This window comes from Chenopodium album, chromosome 10 (assembly GCF_948465745.1).
Source record: "Chenopodium album chromosome 10, dcCheAlbu1.1, whole genome shotgun sequence".
Classification (NCBI taxonomy): domain Eukaryota; kingdom Viridiplantae; phylum Streptophyta; class Magnoliopsida; order Caryophyllales; family Amaranthaceae; genus Chenopodium; species Chenopodium album.
In genome coordinates, this window is record NC_137843.1 from 2,782,565 (window position 1) to 2,805,227 (window position 22,663).

The 22,663-nt window shown below is 33.3% G+C and overlaps 1 long non-coding RNA gene across 1 annotated transcript; it reads right to left on the bottom strand.

Moving 5' to 3' along the window:
* Positions 1-294: 294 nt before the first annotated feature.
* Positions 295-15,927, bottom strand: LOC145563106 (uncharacterized). Its single transcript, XR_014094511.1, has 6 exons — positions 15,764-15,927; positions 10,220-10,405; positions 6,195-6,275; positions 3,537-3,559; positions 1,103-1,328; positions 295-724 (listed from the first exon to the last, which is right to left on the bottom strand). It is a non-coding gene; the product is annotated as an uncharacterized LOC145563106 (long non-coding RNA).
* Between the last annotated feature and the right edge of the window lie 6,736 nt (positions 15,928-22,663).

The following is a 22,663-nucleotide window of genomic DNA, read 5'->3' on the forward strand; positions in this document are numbered from 1 at the left end:
ATTCCGTAAATTACAGATTGCCAATTGTTTTGAACCTGAAAAATGAATGCAAGCCAAAAAAAAAAAAATCAACCTAATTTATTGCGTTGTTACGTGAAAATTCTGTACCATAGAATAGAATATAGTTGAACACTATCATACATTACGAATTTACAGTATTCTAGGACATTTGTAAGGATTTTTTTTTTTTTTTTTTTTTTTTTTTTTTATAAATTCTAAACTGAACTTTTTTCCATGCTCAAACAAGCACAATTGTGTAGAGAATTTAAAGTATTAGGAAGAAATTTCATAATTATTCAACGAATATCAAAACATGCATTTACAATGACACGAGAACTCCCCCAAAATTACACAAGTTCAAAACAAGTACTCCATAGCATAATTTACTACCGACTACCTAATGGACCACAAGATTCATCCAACTTGACTTGAACCCGATAATTAGAATAAATGAACAACTCTGAGGACGGACTGGGTCTAAAACAAGATACTCAATGTAGTTGCAAAGCTACTATAAGCTCGTGCAATGAAACTACTTTCGAGAATGTGCAAACACATGATGGTAAAGCAGGGAAGTGCACAAAACCAGCTATGATGCTGAAGATGCTAAGCACTCCAAATATCAGGGAAAGTTAGCAACTCCTCAACAATACATCAGCAAATCATGGTCACATGACAAGTGATTCATTCTACTTTCTTGTCAACTTGAATTCACCTGCAGCTCCTAGAAGTGGTAAAATCAGCCAACAGAAAGTGAAAAAAATCACAAGAATATTAAAAAACAAACAAATAAATAAATATTGAACTTTGATGACTAATAAAACACTCCCGCCACCTCAACAAACATATTATATGTTTCTCTACACACTACTTGACGGTTCGTATTATTTTACACGCTCAACCAACAAATTACAGAGTAATGTATTCTGTGAAGCAGGCTCTAAGGATCCATGTGAACTCCCAAAATTGTACTTGTAAAACGCAAGTTGCCAGCTTTATAATATATCCGACAGTACAGAAGCATATAGCATATTCAACCGAATAAACAAAAGACCAGGACAAAATTCGACTCAATATTTGTGCTTAACAGAGAAAATGATACCTTTTACCATATGGGGAGTTTTTGCGGCTGGATACAGCAGCCGGTTTAACGCCAAAGTCGACTTTAAATTTAAGACACTTTCAACATCCTCAGACAACTTTTAGTTGGAAAGCTGGAAGCCTGACTAGAAAGTTTGTTCAGCTGTCTAAAGGCACCAAGTAAGTATATCATCAGTCCCAGTACTGTGATACATGCAACACCAATGTCTCTCTTCCGAAAATCTATCCTGCATAAGTTCAAAAGGTTTCAGATTGTGATGTCATCGAAATTTGCAAACAGCACCAAGTATATGCATCAATAGTGAAATGAAGAATGGCTTCATTGTATCTTAACAAGGTGTGAGCTAGAGCATAAATGTTTAATAGAGCACAAAAATTTATACTTTGTACTTCAAAATATGTAATGTAGTAATGATAAGACTTACAAAGACCTTTCATATATACCAAAATCATTAAAAATCGACTTCAGTTCATCTGAAAAATATATCAAATCTCCAAAGATAATACCCTCTTACTTCACCTTTAACAACTCGCCTGGTAGTAATGTAGAGTAATGGAGTAATGGGTGTGTGGAATTGAGGCATCATGCTTACTGGGAACGTTTCTAAGAAGTTGAGAAGTCTGGCAGACTGACAGATTTTTCTCCCAGGGAAAGGTTCGGCTTTAAAAAATGAAGGTGGAAACAAATACCACCATGTGTTGGCCCAAAGACCATAAAAACCACTTATAGCCACCATAAAAACCAAAGACCCCTTACACTATACATCTTTCAAGAGCAACCAAAGACCCATACAATTAAGTAGTTATCAAATTGGTATATATTCCTCAAGTATTACTGCATAGGTAATCTGCAAGGACAAATCGTACTGTAAAGGTATTGTATTATAAAAAGACAGTATGGAATTAAAAGAGTTGGTCAAGTCTCTAGATAATATGAAACGGAGGGAATAAAAAACGCAAATCTAATTTACTATTTCACCTCCCACAATTGTTACTCACTAACCCTGCAAACTAACTACTACTAGGTAACGACTTTTCCATCACACGACTCTTCCCATTTGCTTTTCCTAGTCATGGACAAGGCGATACTTATTACCACACCTTAATCTTGGCACTTCAAATGAAGCTGCTGCAAAGCAGTCACTGAGTTACTAAGTTACCATGGATCCCAATTCCCAACAATCCCAATAACATTATATACAATCCTTACCCCCAAGCAGAATAAACCAGTAGTAGTTTTTCCGATGATCGGAAAGGTAATTGTTTAACTAATTAATTCCAAACAGCTAGGAACTAAAAGTAAACATCATAGTGGAAGTTGTCACGTCTGCATAGTGACTCTTCAAGCTTTGTTTAAATGGACGAGAAATGACAATATTCATTACATATACAACTTAGTATGAAACATCACATATATTAATAGCCAGAGTCAAGCATTGAACAAAGTGCATCACGCATGCATTAATCAAATCATGGCCCCCACCCCTAACCACTCAAACATATAAAAAATATACGTAAACGAATCTCCAAGGTGGCTGGAACTGGTATGATGGTCTCAACTCTCAAGGGTTAGTGTTCAAGTACTATAAATATGACTAGAAGTTGAGAGGTAAGAGCATCTTGCTCTGCTTAGACACTTAAGAGCCTAAACCTTCCTTTTCCTCCTCCCTAACTTCAAGCTTGAAATGGGCTGCAGTAAGTTGATAGTTGTTTGGCTCATTCTGGCAATGCTTTTCCACCAAAAAATTCAGTTTGTCCTAGGCAGGCAACTGAGATTAGGGAATACCAAAGATTTCCAAAAGTTTCATATTCACCAAGAAACAAAGGAAACCATAAAAAAACACATAAACATGCATGATGACAAACCAGATAGCGAAACAGAAGCTTATGAGCTCCAACATACAGTTCCAGTTCAAGTCACTGATGAATCTCAGTTACCGCCAGGTCCACCGTCATCCCCTGGCCGCTTAGATGATTTTAGACCCACAGCCCCAGGTCGCAGCCCTGGTGCTGGACATTTACTCCACAACTAGGTCATTTACATGCCAGAATAATTGTATACTTGCATGTTCAAGCGCCTCTAACATGCATTTGATCTATGAAGTCAGTTCTTTACTTCTATTCTATGTTCACCCATTTGCGTTTATTTTATGCAATACTTATGTCAAGATACTATGCATGCATGCAATATGGGACTCCATCCATTTTCCAAGTCTATTTCCTTATCCGCCAATATCTCCAGCTCGGGGCAACCATAAGACTCGACAGATTTAGCTAAAATACAAAGTATAGTTGCATATCATAGTACTTTACCATCCACTTCTAAAAAGATAAAAATTGAGTGAAAGTTTTGAGCAACAAGCTTCCAATCTCCCCACAAAGTTAATATAACAGTTTCACGGCAACTTGATGATCCAAAAATTTGAATTACTCACCATTATAAATTTTCCGAACACACCTAAAACACGAGTAGATGAGTTAGTATTAAGAAATTTCTGAAAATCACCACTAGAAAATTTCTACACTACTGCAATGCTCTTATGCTTGACCACAATAGAAAGAGATATTACTAATCTGAGTCTTTTATTGGTTGAATAAATCAATCTCAGATCATAAACTTATTTCACTAAAGATTACCAATAATAACTTCAATCTACATCACAAATATAATTTAGAAAAAATTTAATGATAATACAGCTACGATTTACCCCTCTAGAGCTCACTTCATCAGGTTCCTGACTAGAATGAACCCTTTTTTTACATTGAACTGGTCATTCACAACATATAGTGATGATAATTTAAGCCAAACCACATGTACTTAACTACAAATTTGCAGAACAAATGGAGCACTAACAATTATGCATGGTAAAGAACACAATCAATTAAATTACTTTAGTTTGAAACATTGTCAAACTTCAAAGAGCACATGGTTTTTCAAAAAAAAAAAAAGCTCCAAGAAACTTTTACCACAAAACATGTTCAGGCTTTGAACAGTGCGATAGTATTTCACTGAGTGGAAGAACAGATCGCATAAAAGCAGGGCTTGCAGGTGAATAACTATATCAAGTTGACTGCACTCCTACGCCGATAACATGAAGTCATAATAAGCTCCTTACTTACCTCAACTACATAGAGAAAGTAAAAGATAATTTCCTAATGCCAGAGAAAAACTAAGACTGAGTACATAACTTGTGAGGCTGTGACACCTTCACAAGTATCCGCCTACTGAAGGTCAAAGATTCAAAGAGAACAAGTTCAACATTTGCTCCATAATTATACCGTACATAATATTGATAATTTCCTGGATGATTAAGCCTAGCATTCCAAGTACAATATCGCTTCTCCAATAGGACAAAAGCTGGAGGCCTGCCTTATCATTCAAGGCCTTCTCGGCTTTTTAGTTTTTACTAGTTACTACTGGCTTAAATTGTAAAGTCAACACATTATTCATGCGTTTTTTACTAATTTATTTGGGCTTGGGCATGCCGGTGGTATATATCCGTTTTTCGAGACTATGCAATATGCTCAAAAGGATAAGCTCTAGTTATCATGTTCAACCCCCCCCCCCCCCCCCCCTCCTCTCTTCTCGCCCCCCCTTTTTCTCCTCCAAACAAACCAAATAAAACCCAAGCATCAACTGAGCATGTTTAGAATGCCTAAATATGGTTGAAATACATCTAGAGGACAATCATACATCCCAAACTTTAGACTATCATCTCTCTTAGTCTCACTCACAAGTGTATCATTTAATTCTCCAGGAAAAAGCTAAAAAAGAATCCTTCCATTATTTAGTGGATGGGCTAATTTAGGAAACCTTATTTCATCCTCTCAAGGTCTTACAGAAATGTTGCAAGATTTGGCTTTTAAGTAACTTTCATAATCCCTTCTTTGCCTTGTTTTGAATGCAACTAGAGTACTTATGGTGCCATTCATAATGTTAGAGAATTTGGGGTACATAATATTATCGCTAAACCTTTGATTACTAGAATTCCAATTATGGTCCATCTATAATCTGGGAAGTTTGTAAGATTCTAGTTTTTTATAAAAAAAATTGACATTGAAAGTATCAATCAAGATTCAAGAGATAGAAAGCTTAGTAGCAATGGCCTTGATTCTTGAGTTGACAAAATTGGTAATCATATTACGTTCGACTACTTTAATTAAGGGAATACCTCTTTTTTTTTTTTTTTTTTTTTTTTTTTTTTTTTTTTTTTTGTGTGTGTGTGTGTGAGTGTGCGCACGCTAATGTTTAAATTTTTAGATTTTGGATGTTGAAATGTCAGTTATGTCACAATAAGATATACTCACTTAAATCCCTCCCTAAAAGTTTGACTCACTTATTATACAGTTATACACTCTTGTTCTACATAAATATACAAAAGTAAGTATAAGAAAAAGAAGGATAAAGTAAAAGAGATGGAGTGGGTAAGTGTATAAATAAACGTACTCCCTTCGTTTTTAATATATGCCCCATTAAGACTTTTTGTACTATTTACATAATCCACTTTAACCATTGATTTATACATAAAAAATATATACATAGTTATGTGGATACTTGTTATAATCGAGTACAGTGGATACTAGTTAACAAGGTTTGACAGCAAATTATGGTTAAAATAAGCAAAACAAGCAAAGAATCCTTCCTAGCCAATGCCATCTTTTTTGCTAATATTTGTCCACAGAAGATGATTCTTCTAATCATAACACTCCCTCTCACATAGTGGTATATATTCTCTTCAATATGGTACAATTCAAATTAAACATCTAAGGGAACATGTACCTCACTATACACTCAATATATACGGCATTTACAGATAACTACTTCCATTATCTTTTACCAAATACCTAAACATTTGTTTACAATCAACCGAGGAAAACATTTTTATCACAACGATGAAATCGGCCCCTATTCTAAAGTGTCTTTATAAATCTCAGAAAATTTTAGTTCACCATAATCATCTTCAAAATATATTCACAGCAGAAATAATAGTGCATTAAAGATATTGTTATGAGTTTGTAAGATGCAACATATAGGCAGGTTTTTTTACCTTACAGCAGTAACTGAAACGATATTGTGAATAGTGACAACTTACTGAGTCCCCATTTACAATTTTGGCAGGAGTGGATCTGGCGAAACATTCAAAATGCTTTGTAAATTTACTTGCTGTAAATTCCTGAAAACAAAGAGGAAGCTTATCTCACAAGAAAAACCTTTCCATAAAATCAGAAAAAGCTTATAAGGATGTATTTTGGACGGTTTGGTAGATCAAGACAAAATAAAGCTTCACCATGCTTCCTTATCATGCAATAAATAGATGTATCATTGTCTTCTTGATTTACTGGTTCGTATTTCACCCTCTTCAGAATTCATAGGATCATTAAGAATAATGGGAGTTATTCACATGGGCTATATGCATTTACCACCGGAGTTTAACAGCAGATGAAAACAATAAAGTATGCGTAAGGTAAAAGCATACCGCCTTTGCTCCAGAGTAAATTGCACATATGGGTTGGGCACAAACAAGTGTGTTTTAATAAATGAACTTATAGATAAAAGAAATGAGATTGAGGTATGAAAAAGAGAAAAACATAGATGGAATGAAAAACTGGAAACGGTAACAATTCGGTTTTGATTTTTAATATAATTTGAAAATGTGACATTTTTTCTTGATAAAGTCCATTATAACTATATAGGTATAAAGTACATTATGAAACAGGTGGAGTAAATCAACATAAAAATTGTCACTTACTAAAGCACAAGATAATGTCTGTGGCAGAAAGTTGCCACCACATAAGCACCTCAAAAGGTTGATGTGATGCACTAACCTCAAAATACACTATAGCCTACCAAATTAGTAATGGTTAGCACAATATCCTAGTACCAAAAAAAATCCAAGCGGCGATGTTACTATATTATGTTATTGCACCTTTTCAACTACTGTGAAGAGCCGTCCCTTTGCATGATTATTATTAAACCATATCAAAAACTGATGAGAAAATTCCTAAACCTGAGGAAAAGCCAACCCCTGTCCCCACTGCAAAAATCTCTATCTTAATTATTCCCAAGGGAAACAGAAAGATCACAGGAAATCAAGGATCTTCAAGAAGTCCAAATTTGCTCCATTGGACTAACATAAATCAAATGTAAATAATATACATCATGCCATGACGAGTAGTGGTCGGGACCCCCATAACTTTGGTGATTTTGACTAGACTTTTGGTCGACTATAACATGATTAATAGTACAGGTATCATTCATTATATGCACCAAGAACGAAAGCACCACAAACGCTGGAAAGGAAAGAACAGGGATTTCAACGTTAAACAGTGGATACACATCGCCATGCACATACATAAAATGAAGAAGCATTACCATGGACATTTACATGTAAGTTTTGTTGTAATTGTACTCCTTACAAAAAACGGGTGGATACTCATAGCCAAAGCACATATATCAAATGAAGAAGCATTATCATGGACATTCCCATGTAAATTGTGTTGTAACACTACATACATAATTTTACGGCTTACAAAACAGATGAAAATTAATAATCATTGTCCCTAAATAAAAGACATATCTTTTGGGTGCACAATTTCTAAAGTGGAAATGTGAGGTATTAATGTATTATTGACATATGTTAAAAGGGATGTAGTGGAAAGAAATTTACTTTTGGGGATGTAAAAAACATATGGTGAAGTTCGAGGGGTTTGTTAATTAATACTTCATAGTATATACAATAGCAACAAGCCTTAGTCTCAAAATGATTATTAGTATATAAATATTTTTAAAAAAAAAATTAAAAAAAAATTTAAAAAGTTGGTGTATGGCTGGATGATGGACTCCGCTCAAATGAAAAATAAGGCTAGGGACAATTTTTGGTAGAAATAAGGTTTTCATTTAGAGACATGGTGAATATGAGACAACATGGTATAAGAATAAATACAATCTTCACAAATGTGCTAACAAAGATTTCACATCACAGTACAGTGGTATCAAACCTAAACAATTGAGAAAGAATGTCCAATAGAATGGATGGTTAACAATGAGCAAGCCGAAATTGACTAATACCTGCGGTCAGGAGCATGATTCCAAAAGTTCCATAGAATATATTAGACTTTTACCATCTTTGGTGAAAATCCATATGTGAGCTATGAAGTGTCCAATTTATTATGGAATCTTAGAGTTTTTCCAAAATGTAAGTGTACTTTGTTAGAATGCTCTAAAAATTCAAAACATTTAATAGAGAATAAAGTAGTGATCTATTTGAATCTCACCTCAATAGAATCATGCCTCGCACATGTATATCAAAATACTCGCCTTATTAGTTCTCACATCAAGTATCAACTACAGTTTCAGTGCCCGAAATAACACCAACTAAGATAGGTGTATAGGGCTACCGGCTACACCAATAATTATTTCGATACACACAACTGCATATCGCTATGAATTCAAATAAATTCCCACCTACACAACGACCATAATATTCCATCACTCCCTTTCCGAAGCCTCGAGCCTGTCTTGCCATCACAAAAAAATAAATATATTCTTTGGACTCCAAAAATTATGGTGACATATTAATGGCATACCCAGTGTGGTGTTGTTGTATAAGCAAACTTAATTTTTTTTTTTTTTTTTTTTGAAAACATAAGCAAACTTAATTGGTGTTATTTTATGCACCTAAATTATAGTTGGTGTCTTATATACAAATAATACAGTTACCTAAAATACTTAGTTCTCTAAAAAATTTAAAGATCTACTTTTTTTATATACATATTTCTCTATTATTACAAGTAAAAATCAATTGAAACATGTTGCCAGTCCAACTTGAACTTTCATATCCAATGATGACCGCCAGAACAACCATATGGCTGTGAATACGATCCTAATGTCCCGTTTAGATTCTATTAGGGATGAATTAGAAAATAGAAATTATTATGTTGTATTTTATAACAGGAATTTTTTTTTTCTATGTGTGACATCCTTAACCCCTAATTCCTAATTTCCATCCAAAATAAATACAAAACTACAAGAATCATCCTATCACCTTCTCCACTTCCTATTTGTTATGCAATATGATTGAATATGTGATTTGATTAACTTTTATAAAAGCATTGATCACTTCAATAATAACAATATACTTTGTGTTTTTTAAAACTAAAAACAAGTGTTTGTATTCTCTTCCATTGAAAGTAAAGATACACACACAAGCATCTCATGAAAAAGGTGTATTGAAGTAAATAAAACATGGCAAAATGTTACTTTATTTTTAATTTGATTGTTTTAAATTTATTTTTTTAATCTCTTATTTCAATACTTTTTAACGCAAAATGGAAATAGCATATATATATATAATATTTGGGGTTTTAGTCCCCCGTAATGTAATATATGCTATTTTCATTTTGCATTTAAATGAAATAAATAAGAGATTAAAAAAATAAATTTAAAACAATCAAATTAAAAATAAAATAACATTTCATTATTTGTTTTCAATTGTCTTACACAATATCTTTACATAAATTTCATCTTCAACTTCTATACATGTTCTTGCATTTTTTTTTTTTACCCCGACTTCTAATATCCTCATGGATTTTGATTAAAGAGTCAATGTGGCATACATGACATACACATCTTTCATATCGTTAGTTTAACCAAATATGTGAATCATAGTCTTATAGAAGCCAAATACCTATTAAACATTCATTGAGATTCTAAAATCAACTAAAGTTATCTTTAAAAATGGCAAATAAAGCACAGCAGAATGTACAGAGAAAACAGACCAATAACAAGAATACAGGATGAAAGGATTGGAGACAAAAAGTACTCTCAATCACATGCCAGATGAAGCATCACACTATAAGTACCATACTTGCCGAGTGAGCATGCCTACAGAAATTTGAACAAACAAAGCAACTGTGAAGCATAGATACTGCTTTGTGATTTTTTCTGAAGTATAGATTTCCTTTTATATATGTGATGAATATATATTTAAAATTACGACAAAGCAAAGGAAAAAGGAAAATGTGCAGAATTAATCGTCCATCTAACAGCTAAATAATCAGACACCTCGGTCAATAACTTTATCAACATTTCAAAAAACAAATGGGTGATGTATCTCACCTTAAGTATGGACCCAGAATTCCAAGGGATGCTGCCATCCATCCATAAAAAGGGTGACTATAGTCACTATACAGCTCCAAGTGGGTACTACAAGGAATCCCAGCATTGTTAATATAATTTTGTGATGGATCTCTCTTCTTCCGTAACTCACAAGTCATAAACATCGAATAATAATCTTCCACTCCTCTGCCAAGAATAGCCCAAGATACATGTTAATCTCTTTTTTAAAAAAATATTTGACTTTCCTATAAAAGTGAAAAGATAAAAGCAACATTTCATTCTTCCATTGAAAGATCAGATACATGAAAGGATCAGAATTTAAACTAGTACTGAAGTGTTTGTTACATAAGATCACAGTAAAGGCAGAGAATAGTGGCCCGGTCTCTAATAAGAATACTGTAGGATGAAAACAAAAAAAAAAATAGCAAGAAACAGAAAAAAAAAAAAAAAAAAAAAAAAAACAGCCACCTTGAGCAGCACCAGCATTTTTTATGGAAGCCAATATGCACAAGACCTAGCACCTGGCAGACTAGCATGCAAGATGAGCAAGGTACAGTGAAACAGAAAACACAAACCAGAGAGAATGACCAACAATAATAGGAGAAAGGGCGGGGGTGAAATTTAGAAAAGCTTTGCCAGAGACATATTAGCATTCGTTGTAGTTAGATCAATCTAACTATACAGAAAGGGTTGAGATTCTAAAGTCTCTTATGTGCTTCAACCTTTGTAAATGAAGCACAATGGGAAATCAAACTCATCAAGACCTCCTTTGAAAGCATGGTGAGAAATATTAATTGCTCACCCAATCATCAAGTATAGTCTCCAATTACTCCCAGACATATCAAGAGGGATAGGGAAAACAGAATTCCACAAAGTCAATAGGCTTTACTAAGATACTAACAAGAGCCAACTTAAGTCTTAATACACCAAACTTCTATTCTCCATATTCATTGGGAATGTAACAGTATTCTGTTCCAGTTTCAGAGAATGAAGATACAACTACAGGCAGACTATACAACAAAACTTAATTTTACAATTTGATTTCTAGCAATCAACTATATCAAGAATACTCTGTTTATATAAAATTGCTGGTATATTGATGATAGAATCCTATCATATAACGATATCACATAGCCAAAACATGATTAGGGTTAAAACCTATTGCTATGACTGTATCCTGCAAGGCCAAAATGAAGATGTTACCTACTTTCATAGTCCCCCCAAGGACTATGATCTGAAATGAGTGAAACAATGATATGCTTTTGGAGTATTATTAACAAAATTACCATACTGCATTCCCGTACCATTCTGCATACAAAAGTGTACTGTGAAATAAATTACACTGCTCCAAGCCATTTTAGAAGATTTCCAGTCAATCAACCTGTCTGCCCGTACTTATCCCTATAATGTTTTACTTTCAGAGACTTTTAACGGTATATATTGCATAACTTGATTCAAAAATTACAACAAATCAGATTTTTGACCAAAAATGGTTATGCTTAAAAAATTATCTATATGTATGTACAAGTGTATACTTTCATATAAATAAAAAGAAATTGCATGTAGTCATGTATACGAGTATATCTTAAATTATGATTTAAAATTAGGACCTCTTAGTGGGGACCCTTCTACAAAAGCAAATTCAAGTTCACCCTTAACATGTTTAAGTAGGAAAATGCTAGCTAGTGGTCACGATATTTTTTGCCCATCATATTATCTATATATATCCAAGCTAAGACCTCTTGTAAATCATCGCAAATACTTCCTCTCCCTAACCTTAAGTTTTCTCCAAGTACTGAAATTTCCAAAGCAGTTTCAAGAGCCGCAACAACCATAAAAAAAGCCCTCTTCAATCACATCTATAATAAATAAATCCTCTTCTCTAAGCATGGCTAAAATTTCATGCATGATCACTCATGCATTTTTGCTAATTATCTTTACCAGTCAATTTCTATATGGTGAAGGGAGACCTATAAGGTCACAAAGTGGAAAAGAGACTAAATTTGTCCCGAGCCACTCCCATAGAGGAATCAAAAAGCTGAGAAGCCAAATTTATAATTCTGAACACAGTGAAACATCACCAAAGAAAAGTACTCCACAGAAAAAATTAGCTAAAATTCCTCCAACTGAAATACATAAAAAAAAATTCCCCTCCTTGAAGCCTACTCAAAACTCCCCAAGCAGTCACAAGTTTGATTCATTTGGGGTAAGCAGAGTAGACAGCAGTGTGCAAAGCAACTGTCTGGGTGTAAAATGCTCAGATGATTTTAAACCTACAGCACCAGGACACAGCCCTGGTGCAGGTCACTCTTACACGACTAACACAGAAAAAACCTCACCAAACCCAAAAACTGTAAATCCTAAAATTTGGAATAGCTTGGAAGGATCAGAAGATGGTTTTAGACGTACTTCACCAGGTCACAGCCCAGGTGCTGGGCATGCTGAAGAAGACAAGGAGGATCCAAACCTTACAGCTGCAGGAGTACCCTCACCATCAAGTCCTACCTCATTTTTCAGTGATTCAGCGCAGTTATCTACCAATGAATTCCAACCTACAACTCCTGGAGGCAATCCTGGTGCTGGCCATCTTGACAAAAACAAAATGGGTGTACAGAAAACAGGATTTTGTCTTGGTGAAAAATGCACAGATGATTTCCGACCAACAAAACCAGGGGACAGTCCCGGGGCTGGTCATCTATTTATAAGCAACTCAGATAGCATTGCATCAAAAAAAGGCAAGCATCCTGGTGTAGTACATCCCCATGCAGAAGGAACAGATGATTACCGGCCTACTAAGCCTGGCCACAGTCCAGGTGCTGGCCATGCTGCTTTAGATAAGGAAGAGACAAAGTCATAAAATACAAAATTCATAATGATTTCTACTTACAGTTACTATATAGCTCTGAAGTAGAAAGGTCCTAAGAGATACAGATGTAATATATGTAAGTTGTTCTATGTAATCAAATATTTTAGAAAAATTCATTGTAAACTTCTTATCATCATTTTCCCTTCCTTGTCCTAATCAACAAGTCACTCAATATACAGTTTGTTTCCATGCAAGCAAAATATTCCGCAGGTCAGATTTTAAACAATCTTCCCCACATCAACACTTAAAATGATAGTTTATCAATTTTTGGAATCTTGATGAAGAAACAGAGTCAGATTTCAAAATTACATACAATTCCATTCAATTCCATTTTCTAGGCCATCACTCATCATCTAACCACCCAGAATCAGTACCAGCCATCACTCATCCATCATCTAACCACCCAGAATCAGTACCAGCCATCACTCATCCATCATCTAACCACCCAGCATAGTCCCAAAAGGCAAAACATGGGGAGGTCCAGAGGAACGCTTTAATCATAATTAGTCAAAAAACAATTAGAGACTGTAAACCAATACACAGATTTTTTAAAAATAATTAAATCTTTACTTGGAAAACCCAGGTGATAAAACCTTCCAACTTTACAACATTATACCTCAGCAAAAAATGTAGCTAGTGTCTGTAACTAATGGCAGCAAACTTCCATTTTCCCTTCCTTGTCCTAACCAACAATATCAGGGTGGTACAACAAGCACCTGAAAATCTCCTCCCCTCCAAAACACCCTAATAAATTAGTTGCCGGTCAATTGTATGGTACAGGACACTTCACTATACATCCAAAAGCACACCACCACCCCCCAACCCCCTGAAGAAAAGTTACTTGAAAATTTTAAATTTCATGACTAAATCCTCCAAATGAACGATGAACCTCAATTCCCTTTCTTCTAGTCATATACATACTACGTGGATCATAAGTTCAGATCTTGCATTTTGTCCTGAAAGTAAAGCAACATTCTCTTCGAGCAACGTAGAAAATACATAATCAAAATCTCTGACTGCCAATTCAAAGCTTCACCAAAAGCAATTGTAAATAGTCAAGTGGGAGATGAGATGGGCGAAATGAGACTATCTTGCAAAGAATAATATGCATACACCATTCACAATACTCCCTCTGTCCAAGATCAAATGATCACATTATCCTAAATTTTCATAATTCAAGATATAACATGTATTTACCAAGAGACACTTTTTAAAAAACATTTTTTATTTCGACACTCTTTGTTACTCAATTCAAGGAAGTTCTTGAAAAATCTAAACGTAAATCAAAATTTTTACAAACTATTTTCCAAGATATCTGAAAATGGAAAAATTTTACACCAGAATTATCATTCCTAGACAAAAGTAGTATAATATCATTATCAATGAAACAAAGCAGTGAATATAAAAACACCCTAAAAATTTTATATAAAAACCTTATTGAAAAAATAGGTATTCATGCATAACGGTATAAATTAAAATCAGTTACAACCACGAATAATATAATAAACCTGGATTATCAAGTTATAATTCCATTTCTAAAATTAAAATTAAAACAGGTTTAGTACTAGAAAATGCAGCTTGGATTGAATGTGAAATCTTACACAGTTAATCAAATTAAATAAACAAGCAATCTATGTCTATAGGGCTACACAAACACTCCCCTACACAAAAGGATGCCAAGACCAAATGTAAGCCACTCATATCATATGATTGCAAAGATTTTGTATTATTAAACCTCCAATTGACAAAAGGCATTGACCAGCCTACTGCTTTACAGTAAAATAAAAACAAAAAATCCAACTTTATTTATTTATCATTAAACTACGAGTATAATAAATCCTTTTTTTATATAAAACTGAAAAATGTCCAGCAGCAACTTTTTCCAACTCAATTAAAAATGAAGAACCAAACACTGAAATTGGAAAGAGACGCCTAATTACATCTGAAAGTTGACATCAACCATCAAAAATTCAATATATTCAAATCTATGATATAAGCTGCTTAAAGTTGTGGTACCAAAATCATTTCCATATGGGGTAAAAAGTACATCTAACATCGTAACACCATATTATTACTTTATAGTTTAAAATTGCTAACCAACTACATCTAGCAAATTGGCTATACAGATTAAGTTCAAATCGGGTTAATTCGGCCAAAATTATATTCAGGTGATGGTCATATTCGAGTATGTACACACTCACGCGGTCACACCTTAACCAGTAAAATTGGATTAATGTCTGCTACGGCCAAAATCAGATCATCTTATTTCGGGTATAGTTTATAACTTGAATTAAGTAATCGGACACGAGTCAACATGAAATTAAAAAGAATTAACCGACAAGAACAGTCAATCAAACACTTTTTAACAACCCAATTACAAAAATGAGGGAAGGAGAAAAAAGAGGTATAAACATTAACAAAAAGAAACTCCACTAAAGCATCTATATTAGTATTCCGTATCAAATGAGAGCACATGGTGAAGACAGCTAACTCAAAACCTTTAATTTCCCAAATTCCAATCAATTGTAAACATAAAATAATTCGAAATTCGATGATCGCACATTGAATAAATAACATTATTTATAGATTGAAAAAGAGTGAGCTATTTACCACAAGTAGAAACCCTAAGAGAATCAATGTGATTGCAAACAAATCAAGAATGATTTATAGAAATTGACCTGGTGATTCTTTGATGTAATCATCGTCTCTTCCAGACCAATGAACATTGCATATGAATTGGGAATTTTGCTTTAATCTGTTTGTTCTTTACCCTTGTTTCTGCGGTTTAGAGGATACTCGTACTCTCGTAGTCCCGTCCTTTTGCAATTGCACCCAAAATTGAACTGGCTTATAAAACTGATATTGAGGGAATGAGAGAAAGCTCAAACCTAAACTAATTAGGACTTTCCTCCCGATTTTAGAACATTTTTGGTTGATTCTCACCAAACCCTTGATACGGAGTGTCAGCGTATAATTATTGTATATCTGTATGTATGTATCTATGGTCGTAGAGGAATTTTAAAGGGATGAATGTTATGTATTACTACGTATAAAAATATTCTAAAAACACGTGGTAGAGAGAGATAGGAAGAGAGACGTCACGTGATGAGGGACCACATGTTGATTGTTCTACTATAAGCTTATATAGTATCATTAAATTTTGAGTGGTACTATTTATGTATAAATTTAGTGCAACTGAATACATATATAATGTATTATATGCATATGTAGTATCACCATATGTTCAGTGGTATTATTTAATCATCCAATGATACCACTCTCATACATGTATATAATTACATGAATGTCCCTTGTTATGCATTTCTACATGCATAATATTCTTTCATTACTACTTGTATAATATAAACTTAAGGAACAAACTAAAAATAAAAAAATAAAAAAAAAAAAGAAATTGGATCAAAGACACGGAAACTAGAGTATATGCACTTGCCCATACAAATTGAGTATGTTTTATATTCTTTGACGACTAATTAGTACTCCCTCCGTTTTTAAATACTTTTGCGGCCGTTTTTAAATACTTGTTCCATTTTCTTATTTGGAAAGCTTTTATAATATTTAATTTATTTCTCTCAACTAATGGATCTAATTTTATTTCTTTTAGATTCTCTCTCCTCCAGTTTGTCTACCACTAACCCCACTATCTCTATATTTTATTATTTTCTCCAATTTCTCCTAAAACTCCGCGTATTGAGAAATGGAACAAGTATTTAAAAACGAAGGGAGTAATTGGAAATACACTCCGTAGAAGGATAACTAATTGAGATAAGATGCGAAAATATGAATTACAAGTATTTAAATTGGGATATAATAAAAGTTGATAAAACAAAATTAACACCCTAGCTAAAACCAAAATGGGGTAGAAACAAAAAATTAAATCAAAGAGGGTATTTTCAAAGAATGAATATCAATGCTTTTATTTTCATACACTGGACACCAAGCAAAGAAGCCTAAACATATTTTAATTTAAATTAATATAACACTCCGACCCCAAACAAATTAAGGAAGGGTTTATTGTCACAAAATGCACACAAGGGTCAACAACTGTCCTCACATACCAACACAAGTCCTTCCGCGCATTTTGTCCTCACTCATGCGCACCCCCGATAAAACTTCTCAAGAGATCACCCATCCCAAGACTACTCCCAGCCAAGCACGCTTAATTATGGAGTATCTTAGCATATGAGCTCGCTAAAAGGAATATGCATCTTGTTGGTATAAATAGTATATCAAATCCTTTTTAAAGCAATTATGAGGGGTATTACAATTAAATTTGGGTAACCCTGATTAACCCTTATCATAACTTATCTAAACTTATTTTTCCTAAACTTATCTTATCTGAACTTATTAACCTTGAAATAAGTGGAAATAAGGTGAACAAAACAAAGCCTTACAAATTGCTAGTTGATAGTTTATTGAACAAACATAATTGTTAATTTGTTACACTTCGGTGAATATTAAAAAACCAACTCAACCTAATTAAAGAAAAACTCTTGATAGTTGGAGACCTAAAATTGATTAGATTCACTATCAGTGACCTAACATTAAGGGTTTGTTCAGTTCAATTCAGTTCAGCTCCAATTAATTCGGTTCCTAATTTTCTTCTCTTATAAACAATTCATTTCATCTCTATTCAGTTCAGTTCAATTTAGCCCTAATCAGTTCAGTTATTTTCAGTAAATCGGAACAAGCCCTAAGATCAATAACTCTAGGCATGAAGTATAGATTGATCTGACAAATGTGAGCTCCCAAGGTACTAAGGTAATGGGCAAATCAATGGATGCATCTACTAGAACAATAGTTTTTCTGGTTTTCCCTTAGTAATTATACCATGTGCATCTTAGCCTACGGAAATTTTTAAAAATCTTATACTTCGTATATATTATAACTCCACAAATTTAAATATGAGTTGTCTTTGTTTTAATTACGAATACTTGTTTTTTTTTTTGTTTAAAAAGTTGCTTAATGCCATAATAATAATGCTCATCATCATGACGCCCTATAAAATGAATTACTAAAACCGCCGTTAAATCTAAATAAAAGTAGAAGTAAAGTAAAATGTACGTAGTCACTATAGGGCCATAGTCCATAGATCGAGGAAGTAGTGTGATAGCAGTAGAAGTATGTAGTAAAAAGCTATAAAGTCGACTTCATAAAAGCAAAAGGAAAGAGGTCGTATATGAACAGGTTAAAGTGCATAAAAGATATTGTATTAGTGTTAATGATTAATTGATTATACATATATGGAGTAGAGTAGTACCGTATAAGTTGACGGTAGGTGGTGAATAATAGTAATGTAGCATGAAATTGCACTTTGCATGTCATTTTCAGCCGCAAAGTTGGGAAGGAATGATCCTCCTCGTTGGAATCTTCACACGACTAACAAATCTTGGCTGTCAAAGTTTCATTAGATTCTACTTATAACTAAGCCAAAAGCGACATGAATGCATGGAGAAACCAATCAATCAATATAATTCTAAATTTAATTATTTAAATGCAAAAAAAAAAAAAAGCCCTTTTATTTTTTCATTTCTTCTTAATCATAGTATTACCTTTTTCTCCTTTTTTTTTTAATTATAAAAACTAAGTTAAAATCCCGTGCAATACATAGTTATTAAATATTTTTGACAATAATATTACAAAATATAAAGTATATAAAAGATATTAAAACTACTACGTATTTCATTTGGGTATATATGAAATGTGATTGTCAAATTAAAAAGATATATCATAAGGTATAAATAGTTTACTTAAAGATTTTGAAACAAAAAAAAGAAAGGAAAACAAAAAAGATGGAAAAAATTTCACAAGGTAATGACAAGTGTCATGGAAAAATTGCTTTTAGTATAGCTAATAGATAGATAGATTGATCGCCGTAATAAAGAGAATCTTCTAAAATACATTTATACTTGTATGTAGTACGAAGTAATTCGTATTCTTGATGTTGTATAAGAACCCTATTTTTTATAAATTACTTCTTATACATCGCTAGCTATTGTATTTTAAAAATATACTCCATATATGTTTAGCATAGCTCTTATTAGGACTATATTAGTAGCACTAACGACGAATAATAATTTTATTTAAATTATCAACTTAATATAACAATATTAATTTGGAAATTTTTTTTATTATTTGATGAAACTAACAAACACCTTGAATAGTTTACTACTTGTATATCACCTTTTTTGTCCCCTTCGTCCTTCAATTCTGTAATCTGTCATTATGGTCTAGTTAGTGTTCTTAATGTCTTATTATGCCCCTAAACTAAGTTCCTTTATATTACCATGTGCATGGCCTTAGGAATTATATAGTTCCAACAAAGCTCCACTGTAAAAATTCAAGGTTGTCCAAAGACATCTTTCCTCATGCTCCGGAATATTCTAATATTCTAAGCAAGGATAGATTTTATATAATGTACGACAATACGACATTTTCATATCTTATTTGTTTTACAAATTACATTTATTTAAATAATCAAGTACCAACTTGTTGTTCATCATGGTATTTTTTTTTTCTTTCCTTTTTCTATTACATTTTTTATTATTTTTTTATAAGTCCGGTCACAATTCACAAATTAAGTACATTTCATCGTTCTACCTTGAACGTATTTTGTAATACGTAGTAATTTTTAGCCTTCAAAAAGACTTAATATTCATAATTAGTTAAGTATAAATCATAACCGATGGTGAAGCTAATTTCTTTCTGACCCTTCATTAACATTTCTAAGACACATATCAGTAATATTAGACAATTTTGTGTGTGTGAAGAGATCCACAAAGTACAAATGTTACAAACAAGATTTGAATCTCTGTCTTGACACCACCATCCAATATATAATTATATATTGAGATATTGTAATCAACTAACTAAACTAGTTGATTTATACATACGATACTACTATGTTAACAATATATACTAACAAGGTATTAATGTACAAAGATGTAGTTTTATATTATGATTAATAATTACAAATCATTATTCCTTATTAAATAAATGCAAATTCAAATGATTCATCGAAATTAGGCATACCGATAATGTATATGTACTTATATATTAAAGGACGATAAAATAAATGAAAGCAAATGGTAGACTGATAATTTAAAACAAAGGTAGCCATAGTACCATATGATTACTAATCTTTTTATTTATATATTGATTTATTTATTTATTTATATTTTGAAAGAACACATTGTTACAAATATACTTCGTACTATCTAGCTATATACAACCATATCAAGGCCGGGTTAAGTGGAATTTGCACTTGATTTATGAGCTTCAAGGTGTTGGATGGCCTTTGAGCATGGCCAAAGATGCAATGATGCACAAAGCACAATGAAATTAATTTATAAATGTACGTTAAAGTATGAAAACTCTTACCTTTTTTCTTGTATACATTTATAGTAATATTGACTGTACTTATTTATTCTCAATTAAGTAAATATAGTATTCCAAAGGCTACATGTATGATTAATGAAAACTTTATAATGTACGATAAACAGACATGTAGTACATTAATACTAATTGTTATTTATTGGACATAATTAACATAACAATCTTGAAAAAGGTAGTCAGAGGATTAAAGGTGTTCACTCTTAAAAGTAGGTTAAGCTACAAACCCTCGCTAAAAGTCATACTTTCTTCGTTCTTTTTTCATCATCTGGTCAAACTTATAAAATGTCATATATTAGGCAAAATTGACCACAACAGCATGAACTTTTGGGCGGTCTTCCAATAATAGCACCACCTTTTGATTTTTTCAGAATAACACCACCTTTCACATGTATTTACCAAAAATGAAACAAAACCGGTTGGTAACCTAGCCCCCCTGCCAGCCTCTCCCTGCCTAGCCCCCACCCCCTAGCCACCGCCCCTCCCCCTCCCCACCCTCGCCGCCGATCGACCTCCCCAGCCTTCCCCCTCCCTTGAACGACACCACTCCACCCATTCCCCCGCCCTTAAACAACCCACAACTAAACGACATGAAAACCAAACCCGACTCTAAACCACCTCCCGAAAGCTCAACCAGCAAGCTAAAACCTACAAAGTATAACTTAAGGTGTACGAAACATCATTAATGAGTGTTGCCAGAGATTCTCCCGAAAACAGCCCATACATAATATTTTAATTTTTTTTATTAATTTTTAAATGCAAATCGGATTATTCAATCTCATAGTTTACATCTTCACTATCATCATTTGAATAATCCGAAAAAATTAATAAATGCATTCGGATTATATTACTTTTTCTAGCTAGTACAAAGATAGGGATAGTGAAATACTAAATTCTAGGATTACAATTTAATTTACAGTATAGATATATATCACATATATTGTAGAAGGGATTTTCTAAAGTGTACATGCGCTCATGGATATGAAGTTTTTTGGATTTGCATGAGGATGAGGCATTGGATCATAAGGGATGGAGAAGGAGGGTCTTTGTCAATGATTACACGGAATAATCAAATTTAGTTCATATACCCGACCCCACTTATGGGATTGAGGTTTTTTTTTTTTTTTTTTTTTTACGTGGGCTCATGGGCACACAGTAAATTAAACTTATAAGATCCTTTGACTATCCTTTGATAATCATAAACCGTATGGGTATATGGCAAGCTAAGGTAGTATATGAGATTGCGCATAAAGTATTTCAACCATAGTTGAAAAACTTGCAACATGATGACAACATTGATAATAATGTTAATTAGTGTGGTAAGTGTGTGGTAATACGGAAGAAGTACGTGTTATTCACATGCTAAGCACCACCCTTAATTCTTCAAGCAAGTAGCTTCCCAGACTAGTACTGTAGTAGCCTATAGCTCTCTACAACTTAGCTGTCTTCCTTGGCAACTAACTCCCCCACACACCACTCCAAAATAAAAAAGATTATTGTACCTGCAAATTAAACCGCCCATTTTATATTGTTTAACTCTAATAACTGTTACTTAATTAACTTTTGGGGGGTTTATACATTGGTTAATCAACTTTTATTCCTTGCTTGTCACATGCATGATGCATGCTCCTTATCTCAGCTATATATATATATACGACCTCCCATGCATTGCATTTGTATCATCATTCATACTATATATCTTAGCTTATTCTAATAACCATTGCATTTTGCTCAAATCTTCTCTATCTCTCTCACAAATAATCAATTTTACTCGTTTTTTTTTTTAATCTTTAACTAGTCCTTACAAACTCGACCCCTTATAAGAAACTGTAAAATCTACAACTGTTTCGACATTCCATCAAATATACGCACGTACACATGGCCAACTATAAATTTGTGCTTCTTCTATTACTCATCATCTTCTCTTGTGATATTCACAACGTCGAGGGAAGAAGGCTGAAAAAAGTTAGTAGTCATGTCCCAAAGGAAGGTAATGGAGGAGTTCTTATTGCTCATACTAAGCATAAGATGAAACATACAAAAAATAGCAAAAGCCCTAGGCATTTGTTATTGGATGTAGAACAGAATACTACTTTGGAAATGGATGTGGATTCCTTTCGCCCTACCGCCCCCGGCCGTAGTCCTGGAGCTGGTCACTAGCTAGTAAC